Here is a 5,847-nt window from a genome sequence, read left to right as displayed (position 1 = left end):
GGCTCAGGGCACTAGAAGGTTCTCTTGCCAGTTGGTTGGGGGCGGAGGGTTTGGCCAGACCCCACGGCCCCAGGTCCTGCTCTGCCACCACAGCCTATTGGAGGGCGCGGGACGCCGAGGGCCACCTGCCGGAGGCTCAGCCCGTCATTCCCACACAGGTGGCACGTCAGCCTCACGCAGTGGAGCGTGTGCCTCGGCCGGTCTCGTGTGGCTTCAGGTTGCGGTTCCGCCACCGTCAGCGTGTGGCTCGGGGGCGTCTCCTGGCCCCGGACCTCGGGCCCCTCGTGTGCAGGATGGGAGCACCAAAGGCTGGGCGCGAACCGAGGAAGTCCGCGAGCCCGTGCCACGCGCTCGGCCATCGCCCAGCGAGGGGTGAGCCCCCTCAGTGGTCACGGCTCCGGTGTGGCCAAGCTGGACTCGCGGTGGGTGGACAGCACACCAAGCTGTCGATATGTGTTTCTGCTCAGGGACCAAGGCCCTGGCCGTCCCCTGGAGCCAGTGGTTTAGAGCGGCTGACGGCATGGGCTGGGTGCCGACGACTACGCTGTTCGCTCTGCGACCCGGCGGTGCCGGGGGTTGAGCTCCCCGCGGCCCGGGTCCCCCATGTAACCCCCATGCGGGGGGCGGGCCACACCGGCAGGTCACCGGTCGTGCTGGGCAGAGCACCTGGACCTTGCGAGGTTTCCGCGAGTGGCGATAACAGCACAAAAGCCATGATTACGACGATTCTGCAGCTGTGTCTGTGACGCAGCCCGGGCCTCACGACAAGCAGTTCTGCTGGCAAGGCAGCGTGTCCCCTCTGGACATCGCCACGCGATGAGCCTCCCCCGCCGTCTGGACCCCGTGGCCGCCTTGTCCAGCCGGGCGGGAGGTGGCGTCGGAGTCGGGTGGCCCTCCGGGTCCCTTTGGGGACGGAGTCTGACTCATTTGGAGTGCCCGGGCGTGGCCGATGCTGCGTCTCAACGACCTCCGGTCCCTGGGGATTTCGTGACGTCCCTTCGGTGTTTACACGGCTTAACTCTCTAGTCTACAGACCCTAAAAGCACTGGTGACAGCAACAGACGGCATTGGGGTCGCCCAGCACCACCTGCAGTGCGGCTCTGATTCGGGGACGGTTCCTGGAACACTGTGACCCGCAGATGCCTCTCCAGTCCCGTTACTCAGGAGAAACGCATGGAGCTCACGATGGCTCTAAAAACCGCAAAAGCATTTAAAAACCCCGCACGGGACGTGTGGTTTGTCTCGAGCGGTGAGCGGTGAGCGGACATCCCCGCTCGCTTCATCCCCAGGGCGGCCGGCTCAGAATCACGGCCGACAAAAGCCATTTGGCTCTTTTCTCCTCAAAAACAAGGCGGCCGGCTCCGGGAGCTCAGCACGCAGAGGCCGTGGCTGCCACCGCCTTGCTTTGCCCTCCACTGCGACGTCCTCAGAGCTCAGTCTTCCGCGAGCGCCCTGATCTCACGTTGGTCTGGACGACTGGGCCCGCACCCCGGCTCGGGTGTTTCTGGGGTGCAGGGTGCCCCCAAAGGTAGGGGCAGTCCCGCTCCAGCGCCTCCCCTGTCCCCATCTCCTCGGCTGGACCTGCTGAGGGTGGCAGTCCTGTGCGTCACGACAGGAAACTGTCACTGTGAAATGCACGTGAGGCCGACGTCCTGTCCGCCCTCGTCACTCCTGCAGGGTCCACGGGAAGACGACGGGCAGGTGAGGTGCTCCGCCCGGCATGTGCGGCAGGGCCGGGCCGGTGGGCGTGGGCGGAGAAGGCGCTGGCCACGCAGGGTCTCTGTTCCACGGAGTCCTGTGGCCGGCCCTGGAGGGGACCCAGGAGACAGCGTGGGCTGCCAGGGCGTGGGGCCGCACAGCCGCAGACTCGGCCGGGCGCCAATGTCCTCGGAGCTGTCCTCAGGCCTGGGGGTGCGGCCCGGGGCAGGTCGCGTGCGTGAGCTTCGGGTCGGTTGTTTGGTCTGCATCTTGCCCGTGTCGCTTGTGGCTTGTGTGTGTGGCAAGAAGTCTAACTTCTCCGGGCCACGGCGCCCCTCTGTCGAAGGGGACGGACAGCGGCCCGCACATCGTGCATCACTGAGCGTGAGGCCTGAAGTGGCAGAGATGGCGCGGCACGCCCTGCCCGGCGGATACGAGCCGCCCCTGCCTCCTGCACCGCTCGCTCACCCCGCACGCGCCCGCCGCACCCCGGTCTGTGCCCGCTCCGTCCTGGTGCTGAGGACACAGTGACAGACGGCACAGGGCTCGCTCTCATGGACTCACCCGTCACAACACGCGAGGTCCTCCGAGAGCCTGCGGAGGGGGGCGGCCGGCAGCCCCGAGAGCCCTCCCCTCCCTGCCCTGTGCTGTGCGGGCTGCCATGAGGTTTGTCACCCTCGACTGTCCTTGTTAGGAAATGGATGGGATTTTTTAAACAGATTCTTTTTAAGCACAGGCTTGGAGTCGGCTGGCCTCGCCTCCGTGTCATCAGGCGCTGGGCTGGCCCACGTCCAGGACAGGGGACCCGGATTCCGCGTCTGACAGGCAGTTGTCAAAGAGATCATGACAGGTTCGAAGTCGCTGTGGTGTCACAGGGCTCGCAGCCGCCCCTCACCTGCCGTGACACTGTGCGTGGGGATGCGTTGTCCCACGAGGCCGAACGTCCACTTAGAGTACCACCCCCGAAAGGTCTCCCCGCGACCACGTGACCGCTCTGTATCTGCCCTGCCCCGGGCACGGTTAGTAGCCCCCAGGGGCTGGCGAGCCCGTGCCTGGCGGCTGATGAGACAGAACCCCAGTTTACTTCATTAATTAGGATTTAAATGAGTGCTGTGCACAGCGGCTGCGGCCTCAGGCAGCCCAGTTCTGGGATGAGCTGAGGAGGGGAGTTCGGTGTCAGCCATGGTCACAGCCGGCAGGCTTTCCGTCCCAGCCTCGCAGGCCCCAGTGGCCATCAGAGGCCCCCGACTGACCACACCCTCAGGGGCAAGAGGGCAGGCCTGGCCCAGGACGTCCAGAGAGGGGGGATCCGAACGTGGGGTGCAAAGCGGAGCGACCTCTGACGCCTCCTTAGATGGGCAAAACGCTGAGCCGTCCGGACACACAGCCCCTTGCTCAGCCACCCGTCCTCACACGGACACGCTGGCCGACGTCTGACGCCCGCGCGTGCCTGTCCCCCGGCCTCTCTGCCCTGTTCAGCTTATCCTTCCTGTTCCTTAGCTGTGAAGCTTGTAATTCTGGACCGTAGAGTCACAGCCTTGGAGACACCTGGCTAGCCCGTCAAAGTGACAAGCGATCGCTGTCCAAAGAGATTTCTTGGCCACTCAGCAGAGAGCGGGGCCCTCGGCTCCGGACGTGGTAACGGCCCCATGAGCGGCGCCACCGCGGGCCGGGAGACTCCCCAGAGCGGACGGCACCCCTCGGGAGCGCGCTCTGTGCCGAGCCCGCGCTCACACTTCGGTGATCGCCTTCGTCTTTAAAGCCCCGACACAGAAGCCACGCTCTTCCTGCTCGATGGACGGAGAAACCGGTGTCCGGGGCCCTGGCCAGCTGGCGACGTGCGCGGACTCGTGCGTGGACCCTGGGCGCGGAGCCGGCGCCGCCCCAGGCCGTACGGAGTGAAAAGTGTGGCGTCTGTCTGGTGCTGAGTGCGTCTGGGTCCCGGCTGAGGGGACCCGGCGTCCGCACTGGCGCCGCCATCCGGACCGGGACCCCACTCCCCCGGGACTCACGTTCACAAAGCCGGTGCCTCACAGAGGGGCGGGTTGGCAGCTTTCTGGGAGGGGCCCCAGACGCCGGTTCCTGGGGCACGCCGAGGAGCGACGGGGCTGACGTTGCTTGTGAGCTCCAAAGACATGACAGCAGGCTGAGGGGAAAGTTAGCAAGAGAGGCGGCGAGAAGATTTGTTTTTCGCATTACGAAGCAGAAGAAAATAACTTAGGAAGAGCAGCGAGGTGTCAGCTTCTGTGGGAGGTCGAGTCCTGCCCACCCTCTTCCCTGGCGGGACCGTTACATCAGGCACGCATGTCCCGGCCGTCTTAGCGCATCGGAAAGCCTCGGCAAGGTGCCCTCGGATGCCAGCGTGAGCCTCCCCGAGCGGCGAACAGACCTATGTCACCACAAAACCCAGGCTGAAGGACACTTTTCAACGAGAGGGAGGGGCGGTATCTTTGCTGAGGGCACACGGGAAGACAAGGAGTTGGACGGGGTGTCCGTTCGATGGAACAGCGATTACTAGCTCAAGCCCTGGACTCAGACCCGGGTTCAAACCCTAGCTCAGGAGCATCGGCCAGCACGCTTAACTTCCTCCTGTGCTCCTCGCTTGGAAAGTAGAGACCATGAGAACCAACTTGCAGGTCAGCTGTGAGAATTAGATGAAATGATTCGTATCAGTGGTTTGGGCCTCGGCCTGGCACACTTACGTGCTCAGTACACGGGAGACTCTTAGTTTTGAAAGGTGAACAGCGTGGCCTCTGCGACCCCCCGCCTCCTTGTGCGTGCTCACTCAGTGCCGCCTTGGGCAGGTTATTTACTTCTCAATGCCTCAGTTTTCTCGCAAAATGGAGATAAAAATAATCCTCACATGGCTAAGATAAAACAGCACGTAAGTATGGGCGAGGATGTGGAGAAATCGGAACCCTCGTGCACGGTTGGTGGGAGTGTAAAATGGTGCAGCCTCTTGTGAAAAAAGTCTGTGGTTCCTAAAACAATTACACGTAGAACCACTGTATGATTCAGCGCACACTCAGAATAACTGCTATCAGGGGCTCAGGGGGCATTTTTATACCTAATTTCATAGCAGCATTTTTCACCATAGCCAAAGGGCAGAAGCATCCAAAGGACAGATGAACGGGTAAACCACGTGTGGCATAAGCGTGCAATGGAAAATTATGTAGCTTTGAAAAGCAAGGGAACTTGGCACATGCTGCAACATGAGTGAGCCCTGAGGCTATGAAGCTGAGGGACATATGCCAGTCACAGAAGGACAAGGACCGTGCGATGCCGCTTACATGCCCGGAGCTGGAGGAGGAGGCTGGGGGCTGAGCGTTTAATGGGGACAGAGTTTCAGTTTGGGAATATAGAAAGTTCTGGAGATGGTGGTGGCGATGGCTGCACAACCATGTGAATGTGCTTGATGCCACTGAACTGTGCACTTAAAACTGGTTAAGATGATGAACTTCATGTCATGTGTATTTTATCACAATAAGAAAGAGTTAATGCGTATCAAGTATCTAGAGGGTTACCTAGCACTTAGCACAGGCTTCGCTATGATGATGGTGACAGTGATGGTGGTGCTGGTGATGGTGGTGATGATGGTGATGGTGATGGTGGTGATGATGGTGATGGTGGTGATGGTGGTGGTGATGGTGGTGATGGTGATGGTGGTGATGATGGTGGTGATGATGGTGGTGGTGGTGGTGGTGATGGTGATGGTGGTGGTGTTGGTGATGGTGTTGGTGATGGTGATGGTGATGGTGGTGATGATGGTGGTGGTGGTGGTGGTGGTGGTGGTGGTGGTGATGGTGGTGGTGGTGGTGGTGGTGAACATGGTGATGATAAAGATGAAGATGGTGGTGGGACGATGATGATAATAGTGATGACACAGTCACTGTTATTTCGAGAGCACAGATAAAAGAAGAAACAGAAGCTTAGAGAGGTTCCGTGTTTGCTGAGGTCACAGCACTGACCTAGATGCCGGGTGCGGGGTTTCGGGTTCCTGTCTGGTTATTTGACACGTCCGTGCTCTTGACCATTGTGCTCTTCTCTTTCAATCCCCCCCACACTGCTCTCTCTGTCTGTCTGTCTGTCTGTCTCTCTTTTTCAGTGTTTTGTACAGCTGGTTTATACTCAATGCCTCTGTTTTTCCTA

This window comes from Pteropus vampyrus, unplaced genomic scaffold (genome assembly GCF_000151845.1).
Source record: "Pteropus vampyrus isolate Shadow unplaced genomic scaffold, Pvam_2.0 Scaffold634, whole genome shotgun sequence".
In the NCBI taxonomy this organism is placed as follows: Eukaryota; Metazoa; Chordata; class Mammalia; order Chiroptera; family Pteropodidae; genus Pteropus; species Pteropus vampyrus.
This window is presented reverse-complemented; position numbering follows the sequence as displayed.